The sequence below is a fragment of the Schistocerca gregaria genome, chromosome X, assembly GCF_023897955.1.
Source record: "Schistocerca gregaria isolate iqSchGreg1 chromosome X, iqSchGreg1.2, whole genome shotgun sequence".
NCBI lineage: Eukaryota > Metazoa > Arthropoda > Insecta > Orthoptera > Acrididae > Schistocerca > Schistocerca gregaria.
Window position 1 is genome coordinate 694,888,190 of NC_064931.1, and position 20,150 is coordinate 694,908,339.

General features: G+C 44.9%; 1 protein-coding gene and 1 pseudogene across 1 annotated transcript in view; both read left to right on the forward strand.

Moving 5' to 3' along the window:
* The window catches only part of LOC126298483 (sodium-dependent transporter bedraggled), a 673,679-nt gene that overhangs the window by 191,302 nt on the left and 462,227 nt on the right, over positions 1–20,150 (forward strand). The window lies entirely within an intron of this gene.
* On the forward strand, positions 14,508–14,625 carry LOC126299659 (5S ribosomal RNA; annotated as a pseudogene).

The window sequence follows — 20,150 nt, forward strand, 5'->3', positions numbered from 1 at the left end:
CCTTTGTTCATTTGCACGGAAGTTGTATGTTCATCTGAAACATTAATGGAGCTTGTATCTCTGTCTCATCTCAGGCTCTTCCAGGTTAAGTGATATGGATTCAGCTTCTGTATTGTCTCTGGAATTAGTCACAATGTTTGAAACAGTACTGTTGTTCTTTTCATGCGTCTAAAAGAGTCAAACATTGGAGACAGGTCTTCCACAAAATATTTTCTGTTTTAGTTCGTCAAATGAATCAATACAATGCTTACAGTAAGTTTAGGGACACATCTTAATTGCGTTGAATCCATAAGTGTCCCTTACGTAACAACATTCCAGTCAGTGTTTTACACGATGGTAGTAGAGATATGAATTACGAGTTAAAGGATAAAATTTCACTACTTTGTCTCTAAACTTTTGGATATTTAATGTTACCCATTTTGTAAACAGAGCTGTTTTCTTTCTCTAATACTGCTAGTTGTACTGCTATGAAATTCTTAATGTCGCTTCATTACACCATAGTAATCACAAAAATAACGATACAACGTGGGAAAAAATTCATATTGATTTGGTTGCCTCTCAAACAAACTTACTCTTCCCCGGTAAATTCGATGCCAAAAGCGGTCAGTTCTGTTCCGCGGTAACTACAGACTGGCAACACTTACAGTTAGACGAATTGTGACCGCTCAGTTGTTTTCTCCGTGTCTCGCTTGCGATGGATCAGCAGTAAAAAGAGATCTAAATGTTGGCAGTCGGGAGTTATTGCGGAACGAAACTGGTCAATTCTGCCACAGAATGTATCGGGGAAAAATTTTGATTGAGAGGGGACGATGCGAGTAGGATCTTTTTACCCACATTGTATGAGTATTTCTATGATTTATGTGCTGTAATAAAACAGCAGTAAAAATGTCTAGCTGTAGGAGTAGCAGTTTTCGAGAAAGGAAACATTTTCGCGAGAAAAAAAGGATTCTTTAGCTTCGTTTACGAGACGGTAAAACATTCCATCGCCCAAGATATTACAGCTACAGCAGTGAAACCTTTACTGAAAATCCGCAATTAAGATGTCTAATAACATCATATAAAACATTGTCTGAATTGCTGTTACCTTAGGCATACATGCGGATTCAACGAGATTTAGACCTATTCTTAAATTTTCTGCGGGCGCTGTAACACCCCAAACTTATTATTCCCAAACACAAAGGGGCGTAAACTATTGCCAGGTCAAAGAAATATGCTTAAAATCAAAAAAATTACTTATTGTCCTTCGTGTTAAACTGTGTCTAGGAAAACCTAGTGGTCATACAGAACTGATTTCTTTGGTTTCGCTGAGTCATTTGCTCCTGCTCTGAGCATTCTTTCTCTTCTATTTCTCCGACATGAGTCTTTAAAATTTCTCCATTTGTTGTTGAAAATATCGCTTAAATGCCATGAAATATAAGTTTGCTAAAAAGCATACTTTTTTTGCTAACAGGAGAATCTTATACGTCTCTAGTATTTTTCTTCCGAATCTTTACAGAATACGTAAGCAGACTTATGGATGAAGTACTGTCCGCATTTGTCTACAAACTATCTCCTATTTATTTACCAGTTCCTTGAACAGAAAAACTTTTGGAACAAGCAGAGTAATTTTCGACCAAATGATAGTATTCCAACTGTAAGGGTGCTGAAACAAAGCGCCCTTGTACTTATGACGCTTTAAATCTAAAGACACTAATGCTGAGAGACTAACTCACAGAGCATTACTTTCAGTGAGTGTCTCATTGCAGTTTTGTTTGGGTAGACATCGTGCGACAACACTACGTACAACAGATTCGCATGGCTTCCGTCGCAGCACGGTCACTGCTACGCTGCTGAGGCGGCAGCCGCACGTCGCAGCCCAAACTCAAACTGCGCATGCGCAAACAGGCAGCCACCTTAGCCGCAGTGAGAAGGAGTGGGGGGGGGGGGGGGGGGCGGTCTGTCGCTGTCTCGCCTTCGACAACACACCTCCATTCGTGCGAAGTTCCAGAACAACATCGACCTGAAGACGGCGTCTACAGGGAAGTTTGTTGCTTTAACACGCTGCGACTTGGTGTAGCGCTCATATCCAAATTCTGTCGTGAATGGAAGTCACGTGAAGTGTCAGAAAATATTCTCTAAGTCGATCGCAGAATGCTCGGCTTACCAATCCGACACTGCAGCTTTCCAGTGGGAAATGCTTTTGTTGTTGTTGTGGTCTCCAGTCCTGAGACTGGTTTGATGCAGCTCTCCATGCTACCCTATCCTGTGCAAGCTTCTTCATCTCCCAGTACTTCCTGCAACCCACATCCTTCTGAATCTGCTTAGTGTATTCATCTCTTGGTCTCCCTCTACGATTTTTACTCTCCACGCTGCCCTCCAATGCAAAATTTGTGATCCCTTGATGCCTCAGAACTTGTCCTACTAACCGGTCCCTTCTTTTTGTCAAGTTGTGCCACATCCTCTTCTCCCCAATGCTATGCAATACTTCGTCATTAGTTATGAGATCTACCCATCTAATCTTCAGAATTGTTCTTAGCACCATATTTCGAAAACTTCTATTCTCTTCTTGTCCAAACCATTTATCGTCCATGTTTCACTTCCATACATGGCTACACTCTATACAAATACTTTCAGAAACGATTTCCTGACACTTAAATCTATACTCGATATTAACAAAATTCTCTTCTTCAGAAACGCTTTCCTTGCCATTGCCAGTCTACATTTTGTATCTTCTCTACTTCAACCATCATCAGTTATTTTGCTCCCCAAAGAGCAAAACTCCTTTACTACTTCAAGTATCTCATTTCCTAATATAATTCCCTCAGCATCACCCGACTTAATTCGACTACATTCCATTATCCTCGTTTTGCTTTTGTTGATGTTCATCTTATGTCCTCCTTTCAAGACACTGTCCATTCCGTTCAACTGCTCTTCCAAGTCCTTTGCCGTCTCTGACAGAATTACAATGTCATCGTCGAACCTCAAAGTTTTTATTTCTTCTCCATGGATTTTAATACCTACTCCGAATTTTTCTTTTGTTTCCTTTACTGCTTGCTCAATGTACAGATTGAATAACATCGGGGAGAGGCTACAACCCTGTCTCACTCCCTTCCCAACCACTGCTTCCCTTCTTATAACTGCTATCTGGTTTCTGTACAAATTGTAAATAGCCTTTCGCTCCCTGTATTTTTCCTTTTAGAGGTACGGAAAGGCCAAGTCTTAAAATTCTGAGAGCGGACGTTCCATGACAATACAAAGAACACTTTATTTACTCCCAGACTGTCAACACTCACGCGACCAGACATGTGTTGACCCCCTTAATTAGTGAGTGAGTATGTTGCCCTATAAGGAACTATAATATGTTCCGCTACACACGCGCATCAACTTGCAGTACCTGGACATGTGGGCCTTATTTTACACACGTCGAGGAATGTGGCGTAATGGTAAGGCACTCAACTACGAAGTAATCATAAATGATTGAAATTATTTGATAAATCCATTGTAGCTACGCCATTTGGCATATTGCCGCAAAACTCATAGAAAAAGTCAAAAAGTTTTGTACTCGTGCAGCCGCACTTCAGATTTCTGCCAGCAAAGCGTAGCAGTGAGCTGTTGGGCACGGTGGCGACCGGCGCCAAGAAAACGTGCGCTGTGTTTGAATTCTTAAAAAGGAAATTGAGAAATCAGTGGATCGCTCGTACTGGGGTTGATGGCCTCCACATCCTCCCGACCTTACCCCATGCGATTTTTTGGTGTTCGGTCATGTGAAAGATTCAGTGTTTACGCCGCCTCTGCTAATAAACCTAGCAGAACTACGAGATCGCATCGACACTGCTTTTGAACTTATTGATAGGGACATGCTGCGCCGAACGCGTGAAGAACTTAATTATCGACCTGATATTCACAGAATCAATATGGATAGTTTGTAGCATTCAGGAGGACAGCTGTTTAAATCACTGTATGACCATTCAGAAACAGCTCTCTGTGATTTCAGTAAATTGCTCAAGGCGAATGCCTGAATGGTTCCTTTGAAGGCACGCCCAATTTCCTTTCGCAAATCGCACATGCATTTTTTCTCAAATTACATCGTCGTCGTCGTCGTTGGTGGTGTAATGGTAAAGCTCGTAGCCGGAATTCGAAAGGACGCGGGATAGAATCCCGGTTCGACGAAGCAAATTTTAAATCTGCCTTTAATCTAGTCTTTACCTCTCAACAACGTAAGGAGTCACCAGGGACGGTACGTAGTCGGGATTTCTCGTTAAACTGTAGGTCCCCATTCACCGCTTGGATAACGGGGGTAGAGCAGAGACATGCAAGTCGCCAAAAAACTTGAACCGGTTATTAGATAGCTCATGGTTGACATGACGTTAAACTTTAACTTTTTTCTATCTTTCCTTAACTTGGATAGGGTGTCGGGTGGGGACTTCCACGAGGCGCCTCTCAAATGGTTCAAATGGCTCTAAGCACTGTGGAACTTAACATCTCAGGTCATCAGTCCCTTAGACTTAGAACTACTTAAACCTAACAAACCGAAGGACATCATATACATCCATGCCCGAGGCAGGATTCGAACGTGCGACCGTAGCAGCAGCGCGGTTGCCAACTGAAGCGCCTAGAACCGCTCGATCACAAAGGGCCGGCTTCGCCTCTCACTTCTGCCGTAACTTCCTTTAGGGTACAGTTACACTTAAAGATGTCGTCTTTATTTGGCTTTCAAGCCATGTCAATATGTATTTACACTCCATGTCTAATGCATATCGTGACATACTTGTTTCACCGCAAACTGAAGATTGCGGATAGAGACACGTAGTTCACATTACCGAGAAAAGGTACCCCAGAATTCAGAATAACTATACAACAGAACGCAATTAGGTAAGAATTCAAGAAACAATGGAGTCCACGCCCCACCCTCTTCCCCCAGAAAAATACAGACAGATTGCCATGGAAGACGATGCTCAATGTGCCGAACGAGCTCCTGGAGGTACATTGGCGCGACTCGGCCACCTTCGGCAATGATGATAGGACATCCGTCACCGTTGCTTATGAACGGTCACTTCTAACATCTCAGATGTTTGGGCTAGCTGGAGGAGTAAGGTATGAATCGTACTCGAATTTTGAAGCATTTAACGTCGTAGAATCTACCTGAGCTTTCTGTAACCTTTGAATTTGAATCTAGCAACAGGGGACGAAGCGTCATACAGAAATAACCTATGCCTCGGAACAGGACCAAAACATCTTCAAACCGTAATTACCGAGAACGTGATATTCTTATTCTATGGGCTATCATTGTTACCCTATAGGATACAGACGTGCTTTCTGTCGAGTGGAGCCGGCAGCTGTGACCGAGCGGCTCTAGGCGCTTCAGTCCGGAACCGCGCGGTTGCTACAGTCGCAGGTTCGAATCCTGCCTCGGGCATGGATGTGTGTGATGTCCCTAAGTTATTTAGGTTTAAGTAGTTCTAAGTTCTAGGGGACTGATGACCTCAGATGTTAAGTCCCATAGTGCTCAGAGCCATGTGGAGCGGAGTCGTGCTTCGGGTAGGCGACATAAACGGTCACTGGTTATGAGCGCCGGATGCGGGTCAGCCAGTGTCACGCGATAGGCGCCAATGAAAGTAGCAAAACAGTGATAACATTGTATCTGTGAGTGGCGGCGGCCGCTTTCAGTGCCGGCCGGCGCTCGGCCTTCTTCATTATCGGAAGCCGACGCTGTAGCAACTGCCATCCCGCACGTCCTAACTGTAACAAGAACTCGACATCAGCACACAAAAACTGTTTACAGTCATTAAACTAAGCCACGTATGTATGTAACACGATAAGTTTCATTTTCAAGTGTGGGCATCCCACTGGAGCTTAAAACGGTGCACCACACACTGCACCTAATCACTCCGAGACTGAATGTCACCTGGTGGCGTCACGAAGGAAAGTACACCCCCCAAACCTCCCCCCCCCCCCCACCCCTCCCGTTCGAACGGGCCTCGGGAGGCCTAAAGGTACCGATCGGCCGCCGTGTCATCCTCAGTCGATAGGCGTCACTAGATGTGGATGGGCGTGTGCTCACCACACCGCTCTCCCGGCTGTTGTCAACTTTCGTGACAGGAGCCGCTACGCTTCGATGAAGTAGCTCCTAGTCTGTCTCACAAAGTCATGTCTACAGCGCTCGGCAAACTCGGACGGTCAGCCATCCGATCGCTAGCCGAGCCCGACGATATTTAACGCGGGTGATCTGGCAGGGACCGATATTACCACTGCGGCAAGGGGTTTGCAAGAAAAGTTCGCAGACTGTTAAACATGTATTCCATATTTTGAGATGTGCTAGTAATACAGAGGACCGAGCGTGAAGTCGGGATAGCTGTTGGGAACTAGTGAAGCGTTGTCGAAGCTAGTGAAACGTTATGAGAGTTCAGCTACTTTTACGTAATGTTTACAAGCCTCGGATGTTGCTCTTTCAGCTGCGTGTTGGATTTTAGCTCACATCTATCGAGTCAGCTCAGCATCTGTGTATCCAGGAGAAGCTGTCGGCTAAGCCGGCGAGTAGCCGCGGCCGTCACGGGGTGGCTGCTGGAGTGTCGTCGGTCCCGCTCCGAATTCTACGACGACCCTCGATGACCCATCCGGGATGTAGCTGGTGTCGGTAGTCGTGTGGCCGGTTGATCTCCTCCTAACCCCTGGTAGGTTTCAGCACTCGAAGGCGCCTGAGTGTTGAACAGGAACTCGGACCCCGAGAGTTGAAGTCCGGTACTGGTAGCACTCTGCGATGCTGTATTGTCGGTATACAGTCGGTACCTCCGTCGGCAGATGCCGGCGAGGTGAAGGCCATCATCTCGAGTACATTTTCGGCAACTTTATGGACTGTGATGGAGCATTTAGCAGATACATTCACTAAAATATCACCATCGTGGAGTCTGCTTCTATTATTGTCAGTGCCATCGATCCCAATGATCAACTAGTGACGAGTGCTGGAGAGCTCAAGAGTCTTTAAAGGAAGCTAGCGTGAGACTATGACGCAAGGTTCGATTCTTAATGACTGAATGTGCCTTCCTTATTCGGCTATATTCACTTAACATGCTTTAAGTACTCTGTCGGCCTCTCACTATGTCCTCTTATGAAAGAGGTACAGTTTCCTGCAACATTTCTTACGAGCTAACAAATATGCTTGTCTGGCTTCCCTCGATTTCCTGTCACAGTTTGCTTTCTGCTGAGTGCGTATCCTCACAGGGCAGACAGCGTCGTCAGCCTGAATCACTTACGACATACCGGCTTGCTTCCTGCTTCCACCTGTGTAAATGTAAGGGAGGTTTAATAATTTTTTCGTAATTTCTACCCCTTACTCTTCTATGCCGTAACAGTATGGACCAAACGAGAAAAAAAGGCCAGTAAGTGAAGCTCCTAACATACATACCTTAAGAAGTATGAGTACTTGTTCATCTTCGCTTCTGTGACATGGAACTCTTTCACTGTAAGCTGTTTGCTAATACGAGCGACCTACACAGTGCAAGAAACGAACAAGAACACGCTATTCTGTTACTGCTATTATCAGAGCTTCTAGTGTTATTTGCTCAATATTACGTCCGTGTGTGTGTGTGTGTGTGTGTGTGTGTGTGTGTGTGTGTGTGTGTGTGTGTGTGTGTGTGTGTGTGTGTCTGGAACTTCGTGGAAAGGTGTGCTTCTGTCTAATGGAATGATGCACTCTCAGGAAATCTTCAGGTTGGTCATGGGTGCGCTAACAGGCATTGATAACGAGCTATTGTAGCGTTTGTACATCATTAAAAGGGCATCGAGACTCGACCGTTGATCAAAGGAAACGTGTCGCCTGGTCGGATGAATCGCATTTGTTGTTACAGCAGGTCGCACGTGCAGAAATACAATGGCTATGGCACACCAACTTGACCATGACAATATTACAACTACTTCTTCATCTGTGTAGGTTACTAAGTATAGATATGAACAACAACGACAGCGTGTTAATCATTTTCTGGGTTTGAATGTTTCATTTTATAATTTCAGTAGCAGTAAAACCTTTAGATTGTGTCGACATGGGCATGGGTGTGTGTGTTGTCCATAGTGTAATTTAGTTTAAGTTAGATTAAGTAGTGTGTAGGCTTAGGGACCGATGCCCTAAGTAGTTTGGTCCCATAAGACTTTACCACAAATTTGAATTTGTGTCGACATAAATAGGGAATTGACTGGCGTTTCGTAATTAGTTTCTCACGTACCACCTAGACTTTTCGACTTTGTAGTTTACATAAGGAGACTACAGTGCTTCGTTTACATATGAACAATGGAGAATGATTAAAAGTGAAAAATTACAACAAACAAAATAAAACTTTAGTTTCTCATTTTACACGCGCACCGTGTATTTGGACACTGAACTTCATTTTTTAAATAGTTCCTGTGGTCAATTTCTCGTGCTAACATATACTGAACGTGTGTGGAAACTTAAGTATGTGACAAAATGACGTTGAAGGTTGTGTGGGGGTTAAGTACCACGATGCTCTCCATATTCAGAGAAAGCTGAAAATTCTATTTACAAAAATGAGCACAGGAAAATTAAACAAATAACAAATAGACTATCCATATTAACAAGGAAACATCACGACCTTTATCTCAAATTTTAAGGAGAAAAAAAGCACAGTAGCAAGATATTGGCCCCTGCAATCGATCCCACGCGAATCTTCGGGCCTTAACTCTGATAGTAGGCAGTTACCAATTACAAACTGCTGAAAAAATGGTTCAAATGGCCCTGAGCACTATGGGGCTTACCAGCTGCGGTCATCAATCCCCTAGAACTTACAACTATTAAACCTAACTAACCTAAGGACATCACACACATCCATGCCCGAGGCAAGATTCTAACCCGCGACCGTAGCAGTCGCCCGGCAAACTGCTGAAAGTAAGGCTTTTAAACTTTCGCACATACCGGTTGAATGTTATTCTCTCCCGGCCACTGCAGTCGCCTAATGCCAGAGCGCGAAGTACTATACACCGAAGAGACAGAAGTCATGGGATAGCAATGTACAGATGGGGGTAGTACCACGTACACAAGGTATAAACGGTCACTGCACTGGCGGAGCTCACATTTGTACTCAGGTTACTCATGTGACAAGGTCTCCGACATGATGGCCGCACGACGGGAATTAACAAACTTTGGATGCGGATTGCTAGTAGGAACTAAATGCATGGGACATTCTATTTCAGAAATCGTTAGCGAATTCAGTATTGCTAGATCCACAGCATCAAGAGTGTTCCGATAATACCAAGCATCATCTCTCACCACGCACAGCCTAGTGGCCGACGGCCTTAACTTAACAACAGAGAGCAGCGGCGTTTACGTAGAGTTGCAAGCGCTAACGGACAGACAACACTACGTGAAATAACCACAGGAATTAATGTGCGACGTACGACGAACATATCCGTCAGGACGGTGGCGCGAAATTTGGTGTTAATGGGCTATGGCAGCAAACGACCGACGCCAGTGCCTTTGCTAATAGGACGACATCGCCTCTTCTGGGACCTTGACCATATCGGTTAGATCCTAGACCACTGAAAAACCGTGGCCTGGTCAGATGAGGGTTTCAGTTGATAGAAGCAAATGGAGGCTCCGAGTTCGGCACAGATACCACGAAATCGTGGATCGAAGTTGTCAACAAGGCACAGTGCAAGCTGGGGTTGATGGCTTCCACATCCACATCCTCCCGACCTTACCCAGTGCGATTTTTTTTGTGTTCGGTTATGTGAAAGATTCAGTGTTTACGCCGCCTCTACTAAAAAACCTAGGAGAACTATGAGCTCGCGTCGACATTGCTTTAGAACATATTGATAGGGGCATGCTACGCTGAACGTGTGAAGAACTTAATTATCGACCTGATATTCACAGAATCATTATGGATAGTTTGTAGCATTCGGGACAGCTGTTTAAAGCACTGTGTGACCATTCAGAATTAGCTCTCTGTGATTTCAGTAAATTGCTCAAGGCGAATGCTGGGATGGTTCTTTTGAAGGCACACCCAGTTTCGTTTCCCCATTCGCACATGCATTTTTTCTCAAATTACGTCGTCGTCATCGTTGGTGGTGTAGTGGCTAAGCTCGTGCCCGGAATCCGAAAGGACGCGGGATCGAATCCCGGTTGGACGAAGCAAATTTTAAATCTGCTTTTAATCTAGTCTTTACCTCTCAACAGTTTGAGGAGTCACCAGGAACGGCACGTAGTCTGGATTCCTCGTTCAACTGTAGGCCCCATTCGCCGCTTGGAGCCGACCGTAGTGGCCGAGTGGTTCTAGGCGCTTCAGTCTGGAACCGCGCGACCTCTACGGCCGCAGGTTCGAATCCTGCCTCGGGCATGGATGTGTGTGATGTCCTTGGGTTAGTTAGGTTTAAGTAGTTCTAAGGGACTGATGACCTCAGCAGTTAAGTCCCATAGTGCCCAGAGCCATTTGAACCATCACCGCTTGGATAAGGGGGTAGAGCAGAGGTATGCAAGTTGCCAAAGCGGAGTGCAATTGAAAAACCTGAACCGGCCATTAGAAAGCTCGTCGTTGACATTACGTTAAACCTTAACTTTTTTTCTATCTTTCCTTAACTTGGAAAGGGTATCGGGGTGGGGGCTTACACGAAGCGCCTCTCAAATGGTTCAAATGGCTCTAAGCACTGTGGGACTTAACATCTGAGGTCATCAGTCCCTTAGACTTAGAACTACTTAAACCTAACTAACCTAAGGACATCACACACATCCATGCCCGAGGCAGGATTCGAACCTGCGACCGCAGCAGCAGCGCGGTTCCGGACTGAAGCGCCTAGTGCCGAACAGGAGCCACATTATACAATAGCGTGCAAAACTTAAGGACGAAAGTAACTTTCGCGTGATTTATCACTGCCAAATAACATATGCTGCAGTGTAATGAAAAGAACCGAAATGACACTTTTATTCCGAGAAAATAATTACACCGAAGCTAACACGATTATGATTATACACCTCGATACAACAAAAGGGGGGCCACGGTTTTTATTAGGATGTGTGATCGCCACGGACGGCACTAAACGCTCTGCAACGTGCTGTCGTGCTGGCCACAAGTTCTTGTGGTACGGCGTTGCACGGTTGCCGACTGCTGGACGGTCGTCAACGCTTCGCACACTTTCTCGAGAGGATTTAAGCCGGGGGAATGGGCAGAACAGTCCGCTCACCGAACATTCTCTCATTCCGAGAGCTCCTCCACTTGCGGTGCTCGATGCGATCCGTTAATTGGTGAATGTACCGTGTTCAAAGAACTGGAGGCTATTTGACCCGTGCAACATGATGCTTCCCTACACTGTAACACGTGGAGCACCAAAACGCCCTTGTTCGACAGTGTTCCTGGGTGGAATACGTGCCCTCGTATGGTGAAAGATGGGAATACGTAATGCGCCCACGAACATTGCTGAATAAGGTGTCCTTACCAACCTCGTAGTCAGGGGGGGGGGGGGGGGGGAGGGGGCCAGAGCATTTGGCGCCATACTTGATGATCACACACCCCGTTAAGAACTGTGTCCCCCCTTGTTTTTTGTAACGTCCAGGAGAACATCATAATTCGCGGCGACTTCAGTGTAATTATTGTCTTCGAATAAAAGTGTCATTTCTGTTCATCTCGTGGCGTATTTCTTTCATTTATCTTTTCGATTCTACTGTAGCAGTTCTTTCTACGAATGGTCAAAGTTTCATCGAGCTATGTTACCTGCCAGTAACACACCATCCGAAAGTGTTTTCCGTCCTTCAGTCTTTCAAATGGTTCAAATGGCTCTGAGCACTATGGGACTCAACTGCTGTGGTCATCAGTCCCCTAGAACTTAGAACTACTTAAACCTAACTAACCTAAGGACATCACACACATCCATGCCCGAGGCAGGATTCGAACCTGCGACCGTAGCAGTCGCACGGTTCCGGACTAGAGCCGTGAGACCACCGCGGCCGGCTTCAGTCTTTCATACGAGTATAGTATTTCTGGCAATACCGCTGTTGTGTCAGAAGAAAAAAAGGTTGTAACTTACATCTGCACTGCACAAACTATTATACGGCATTTGGTGGCCAGGGGGGAAGGGGGGTGGAGGGGGGCGGCATTAGTATTTCCTAAACTGTTGCGCCGGACTTTTCGTTTCCTGTGCATAAGAGCTGCGTTTGAGATCGAGATATGTCTACTGTTTGAGAGGAAGCGAGTCGATACACGGTCCAACCCGATAACTGCAGTCCAATGGAGTAGTAATTAGGCTAAATGCGTGTTGATTTCCATACCCTGTCAAATGAAGGCAGCGCTGTTCAGCATTTCTTGGGAGGATGTATTAGATTATTGAGAATTTGCCCATTTTTTCCCGACTGCAAGAAAACCTACTGAGAGAAGTGTGCATTGGGAGACATTGAGGCTATCGAGAGCTACATAGGAAGTTAGAAAAAAATTTGGAAATTTGTGGTGAGGTCTAATGGGACCAAACGACTGAGGTCATCGGTCCCTAAGCTTTCACATTACTTAATCTAACTTAAACTAACTTACGCTAAAGACGACACACACACACACACACACACACACACACACACACACACACGTGTCCGAGGGAGTACTCGAACCTCCGACGGGAGAAGCCGCAGGAAGTTAGACAACCAAATGTTGGCCCACCGCAGTTGGAGCAGATGGCCTTGCGTAGTGTGTTAAGAATTACCGACAGGCCAGCAGCACATTGTTTGCGCCACACGCGTCTGGCGGCGTGTGCGAGGCGCGTGCAAATTGAGACTGCACCTCTCTCCTACACGCGACGCAGTCGTCTCTTAGTGTATCTTGTTGTCATTGTTTACATTTTTCGAAAAGTACAGAAATTATATTGTTCGTCTTTCCGCCTTGTTCCACATCCCCAATTTGTGTTTCACTATGTCAAACGCTTACGACCTTTACGATCTCGTATCTCACAGAGTGGATGCCTCTAGAAACTGCCCTCTTTTCATTCAAAAATTTAGAGCTATGCTTTATAGATTTTCCACAGTACACTAAATTGTGCAAACATGGAATTTTCTTAAGGCTCGTTCGTGAAGACGAAACCAGCCAAAAATACTTTTACTGCCATGACCTATTTCGTTCGGTCGTGCTAATCTTCAGATGATTCCACTTGTTTCATTACTGTATCACAGTCTCCAGCAACGTGTCGTCTGCTCCTGTTGTACGTTGGAATATATGAGTACCTAGCCCCACTTTGTGTGCTTTGTCGGTAGCTCGTGCGATATAGAAAATATAATAGCGTGCATACGGTTGATAACATACAAAGTGATTGATTTACAAGGACTTACGTTTACTCTAGTGAATGGCATTTAATCTCGTTTTGATTCTAAATGCACATTCTTCTTTATTATACAAGTCACCCGCAAGCCGCACAGGTAGCGGAGAGCACTAAAGCGCTTGCGTCCGGGAGACAGGGTGGCGAGCCAGCGCTTAACGACGAGGCCTTTTATACTGGCTGCATATTCCACATCCGACTAGGTAAATACTGGGATGGTGTCCACGTTACGTTGCAGAGTCACGTTATACAAACACTTGGAAGATCGTTCTTACACTTCAAAAAGAGATTTACCGTACATGCATACAGATGAAGGCGTCTGGCCAACAAATGCCAGCAACCCTGCGAAGGTCGATGGTACAGTGCTGGCCTCGTAGAGAAACAGAAAAAGAATAATGCAAGTGACCCACACACCGTATGAAGTGGTACCAAGTAATCAAATATTCTTATGCACTACGTAGTGAAGGTGGGAATCATAGCCAGATGCTGGTCATAGCAGCAACATGGAGTTTCTTAAAAGTATTTGAACCTTGTTGCATTCTCCAGCAACACCCTGCAGTCCAGCAAGGTCCAGCACGGATAAAACAACACGAGTACCTTCTTGTTATTTTTTTATGATTGCAGATACTTGTCAAAAACAAAAGAAAAAACCACCTTCAATCTAGCATTTCGGTTATCGTGTTTCTGGCTAGGGGAATATTTTTTGCAGATCTGAGTTCATTTTGCAGCTTTTTCACCCACTTATTCACTCTGCCGTCAGAGAAACCGATTTTACTGCCACTGTGCAATATAGTATTACAATCTGTGTGTGTTAGCTGTTATCGTATATGCCACTCGGACGTGAACTTCTAATTCAAAATCCGTCCATAAACCGAGAGTAGCTCAGCAAGCAATTGAGCTGTTGAGAGCTGGCGGCCGGGGTGACAGCGCGGTTCTAGACGCTACAGTCTGGAACCGCGCGACCGCTACGGTCGCAGATTCGAATCCTGCCTCGGGTATGGATGTGTGTGATGTCCTTAGGCTAGTTAGGTTTAAGTAGTTCTAAGTTCTAGGGGACTGATGACCTCAGCAGTTAAGACCCATAGTGCTCAGAGCCATTTGAAGTATTTGTTGAGAGCTGTTGACAAACAAACGCAGGGGAAGAAAGCTGCACTTACGATCACTTTCTGTTTAAAGTAACGTAAGGCTACGGGTTTCGAGCGTGTTCTATTCATTTCCAGCTCGGTATACACTCAGACGCTAACGGCAATGCCGCAGTGGTAATACCGGTTTCCGTCAGATCACCGAAGTTAAGCGCTGTCGGGCTGGGCTAGCACTTGGATGGGTGACCATCGGGTCTGCCGAGCGCTGTTGGCAAGCGGGGTGCACTCAGCCCTTGTGAGGCAAACTGAGGAGCTACTTGATTGAGAAGTAGCATCTCCGGTCTCGGAAACTAACATAAGGCTGGGAGAGCGGTGTGCTGGCCACATGCCATCCATATCCGCATCCAGTGACGCCTGTGGTCTGAGGAATACACGGCGGCCGGTCGGTACCGTTGGGCCTTCATGGCCTGTTCGGTAGGAGTTTAGTTTAGTTTATACACTAAGACATGAATGTTATTTAATGACAAAACTCTTAATTAATCTAAATTAAGACAAATATTTTAGCTACAATTTTGTGCTCTGTTATGCTGATGAGCTAGCTGCTGGGGAATGTGTGTATGTGGGTGAAGAGGGAGGGCGGAAATTAGACGTCCCTCGGGGATGTGTCTCGTTGGAAGAAATGCTAATTTTCATCCTTACTACAAAAATGGAAATAATGTCCTTAATGAGGTAACTCACTTTAAAAACTCAAAATTCTTTAGCACCGCCGGCCGCGGTGGTCTCGCGGTTCTAGGCGCGCAGTCCGGAACCGTGCGACTGCTACGGTCGCAGGTTCGAATCCTGCCTCGGGCATGGATATGTGTGATGTCCTTAGGTTAGTTAGGTTTAAGTAGTTCTAAGTTCTAGGGGCTGATGACCACAGCAGTTGAGTCCCATAGTGCTCAGAGCCATTTGAACCATTTTTTTTTTTCTTTAGCACCTTTAAGCTACTTCTAATTCAATAGCTTGAAGAGCCGCCGTTGTGAACAAAATTACTACCTAACTGCTAGAATCGCGAATATCAATGTGGAAGAAGCGGTAGTCGATACCCAGTTGCACACTGCAAGACCGCCAAATTGTTTTAAGTGTGCATTGTTTACACCAATCTAACAACATTTAGTGCAGTGAAGTACACCCAAGCCGCTGTTAGACTGCTCAGTATCATAGTGTAATATTGCACAACAGTGCCGCTATTGTACCACAAGGAAATATAATACGACTGAATAAAGCTCCGGAATGCCGAAGTCGTAAATGAATAACCGACGTGTAAAAGTGTATCACAAGAGCTCCATAGCAACTGGTGCAAAACTATCTGCATATATCCCACACCCACACTGTCTGTGTTCTCTAGCTCAACGAAGGGATACATCTTGCTTAGGTCCACATCGAAGTAATAACAGCAGGTACCAGTGAACGTCGATTTTCGCCCCCCCCCCCCCCCCGTCACCCCGTTCCCCTCTTCCCCCCGTCGGCCCTCCCACCCTTCATACCCCTCTCCAGCACATACACACAAACTATCTTGAGCAGCTAGTGCGGCAGCCCATACGCAATGGAAGTATCTTGGATCTTGTAGCTACAAACATGCCGGACCTTATCGGTGGTGTCAGTATAGACATGGGGAATAGTGATCATCGTTAGTCATCATAGCGACCATGGTTACGAAATTTAATAAATCAGTCAAGAGAGCTAGTAGAGTGTTTCTACTAGAAAGAGCAGACAAGCAGTTGTTAGAATCTCACTTAGACAATAAACTGCAACAATTTCGTTACACAATGATGGACGTAACGGAATTATTGGCAAAAAATTTAAACAGATCGCAAATGGTTCAAATGGCTCTGAGCACTATGGGACTCAACTGCTGTGGTCATTAGTCCCCTAGAACTTAGAACTACTTAAACCTAACTAACCTAAGGACATCACACACATCCATGCCCGAGGTAGGGTTCGAACCTGCGACCGTAGCAGTCACACGGTTCCGGACTGCGCGCCTAGAACCGCGAGACCACCGCGGCCGGCTTCGCAAATGGTGCTCTGAACAAATATGTGCCTAGTAAGTGGATTAAGGACGGAAAAGACCCACCGTGGTTTAATAATGAGATTCGGAAGATGCTGAGGAAGCAAAGGCTGTTGCTCTCTCGGTTCAAAAGAGGACGCGCAAATGGCGACAGGCAAAGATTAGTAGCGTTTCGTGCGTCTGTGAAAAGATCAGTGCGCGAGGCATACAATTGCTACCACCGTCATACGGTGGCTAAAGATCTGGCGGAGAATCCGAAAAAATTCTGGTCCTATATAAAATGGCTAAGAGGGCCTAAAGCTTTCATCCAGACACTCGATGACCAGTCTGGTTTGGCAATAGAAGATAGCAAAAGGAAGGTCGCAGTTTTAAATTCTACATTTAAGAAATGGTTCACGCAGGGGACTCATAAAAACGTACCGTCGTTTGACCATCGCACATGTGTCTAAGCTGGTCGTAGGTTGTGTTCCAAAAATCAGTAGCATAGAGACAGAAGTGATGACTCTTTCTGCAGGACCTGACCATCATTTTTCAGAACAATGCTCAAGCACGTACAGTGCAAGCTGTTACTGATTTGTTTGACTGGTGGGGCTGCTAAGTGCTATACCACCTACTGCACTCCCCTGACTTAAGCGCTCGTAAGTTAAACTCGATTTCTAAGCTGAAGGGAACACTTCACGGCATTCGCTTCAGAACTGCTACAAATTCGTCGGGCAATAGACGGCGCCGCTCGAACTGTCAATCCAACTGGCACTGCTAAGAGTGTCCTACGACTTCCACATCGCTGGCAACAGGTTATACACAATGCTAGTGACTACTTTGAAGGTCACTGAAACTTTGAAATATGTATCTATTTTGTACGAGCTGTAAATAAATAGTTGCCACTATTAAAAATGGTTCATATGGCTCAGAGCACTATGGGACTTAACTGCTGAGGTCATCAGTCACCTAGAACTTAGAACTACTTAAACCTAACTAACCTAAGAACGTCACACACATCCATGCGCGAGGCAGGATTGGAACCTGCGACCGTAGTGGTCGCGCGGTTCCAGACTGTAGCGCCTAGAACCGCTCGGACACCCCGGCCGACTGCCACTATTAAAGTTCCAACCCTCGTACATACCCCCGGACATGAGCAGAATATTCGTGCTATCAAGTTTAAGAGAAAATAGGGAGTACAATACAAATAATTATTTCACCCGGTCACTGTTGAGTCATTTGCAAAGGAGACTGTACGGGTACTAGTGTGTATAGTGGGGCCAGAACGAGCATATAATGTGCTGTCACTGTTGACTATGAGCATTTAGAGCAGAAACGATTGTATACGATGCTTTGCAGGAATTCATTAGATTGGTGTAATCACTTTTATTTCACGTCATGAAATATTCACGTGTGCTGTTTAAATTTAATTCCTGTTTCTTTCCATTTCGCTTCAAAATTCCTTCCTTTTATAAATCAGAAATATTTTCGGACTGTTCCGTCCTATTTTCTTACTCAAGTTCTCATTTGTCGTCTGCCTGTAAGAGTGTCTTCTGAAGCATACCCCAGATGCAAGAATGCCACTGCCACAGGCAATTTCTCTTGGATAATTTTGAATGGATATTCCAGCCGGTTTGAAGGTACTTACTGTTTCTGGTGACGCTGCGTGTCTGGAACGTTTACAAATGCAGCTACCTATCTCGAGGGCCAAAAGTAACATTAAAGTCACTTTAGTGCATCAGTTCACTGTAAGATTCTAAATCATTCTTTCAGAGCCCGTAATTGATTTATTTATTATACTCTGGACGGCATACAACTATTTTTGCCCAACAGTTAAACATTGCATTATTTATTATACTGTGGACAACATTCAACACTCTTTGCCCAACTGTTAGCTTTATGTTTACCAATGGTAACTGTGCGGAACCACCTAGTTTTAGGTCATAGTGAACCGTAATGTTTGCTGTCAAGTACAGACCTCTTTCGGCCATCACACATGTCAGAAAACTTCAGTTTTTGTTGATAAGTGTTGATGTGTCTTTAAAATTACGTTTTGTGTGCCACAAGTCATTGCAGGTAGTGAGCTTTCGTACTAAATAAGATAATGATGTGTGCACTCAGTCTGCATCCACTGGCAAGTTATCTCCTATTCTCAGCCTTCGTCAACTGATGTGAAATGGTGGCATCGCATAATGTGACATTTCTTCCATGTGGCTGTGTTCAATAACGCCCTAATATTCAGCGAAGTTAATGCAGAAGATAGAATGAGTTTCAAAGGGCTTAGGCATGCTGTCATGGCATTGTTCATCGGGACATTAACGTGTTCGTTGACAGCAAGAGCAAATAAAACACCGCGCATCAGCCGGTTAAAACCATGCCTGCACCAAGCTAAACAGGTACGTGAAGTAGCACATACGCCTGTGAAGGAACATCAAGAAGTGGTGCATTGTGTATTATGGATGAGCCGGAGGTGTGGTGTTTGCCATATAATGTGAGGAATTCTAGGTTTTTCCAGTGGTTTCACAATGAAACTAGATAAAATGAAAATATTCGAGACCACTTCTTCCTCGAAATATTTGTTCTTACGTTGATTTGGTATTTACTTATTCCTATCAGTGATAAGAAAATAAAGATTCTAGGAAATATTTTATTTCTGGGAAAAAACGGGTTAATACAGTATTCTGTGACCTCAACGAACCTTATGTCCCGAAACCGAAGGTGATGGTGTTTTCTTTCTTGATTTCTTTTTCAACGACATTTTTCTGGGTGCGTACGCCATCGTGATGTGACAAAACTACCGACGTTTCGGCTGGTATTGGAGGAAGCCTTCCTCTTTTCTCTGGTATTGTAGTTTTATCACACGAAACCCAAAACAATTTTTTCGAGAATGACTCTAGCCGCGAAACCCAATGGTATTGTACTGTTTCCTGGTGTCAAGGGGTTGATGGCTAATTACGAGGATGCGCTGAAAAGTAATGGCTCAGAATTTGTTATGTGAAAACTCTAAAGCTTTTTAAATGGGGTAGACTTTATTAACATTCTACATCTTTATTCTTCGTGTTTGCATTTTTTTCAACATATTCATCCTTTCGACAAACACATTTCTCTCAACGAGAGACCAGTTTGTTGATGTCGTCACTGAAGAGTGACTTTGGTAAAGGGGCCACAAACTCACCTCTACTTGCATTGCTTCGTCATTATCAAAATGGCCTCCTCGAAGGTGGTGTTTAAGTTCTGGATGCAGTTGAAAACCGGATGGGGCTAAGTCGGGATTGCTTGAGGCATGATAGGTAAGTGAGCTCAAGGGGTCGGGTTGCTGCAGATATCGCAGCGCTCGTGTGTGGCCATGCTGAAGGAGAGGGTGGTGCATTTGAGAACGAACTCTTCAAATTCGTGCTTTCAGTTTCACACGCATCGACACAGTTACGTTACATATGTTACATTTCGGGGCCCTGTAGCGGCAGATGGTTGCAACTTGCGTCAGCGAAGCAGGAAAGTCGACCGAGTGATATACCTGACGTGTAACGCCTCACCCGATACTGAGAACTGAATAAAAACTTGGGAGGCGTGAAGTTGCAGCACGCCATCGTATGCACTCTATAAACTGCGCTCTATTCAGTAAATGTCATTCCGTATAAACGTCAGGGGAAACATGTTGAAGTTACGGACTGCACATTCATAATGCAAGTTTCGTGTATACTGTTGTATATAAGTAATAGCTTCAAGGAAACGTATTGCTGTTTTTTAGAAAAAACACAGCAGGTCTA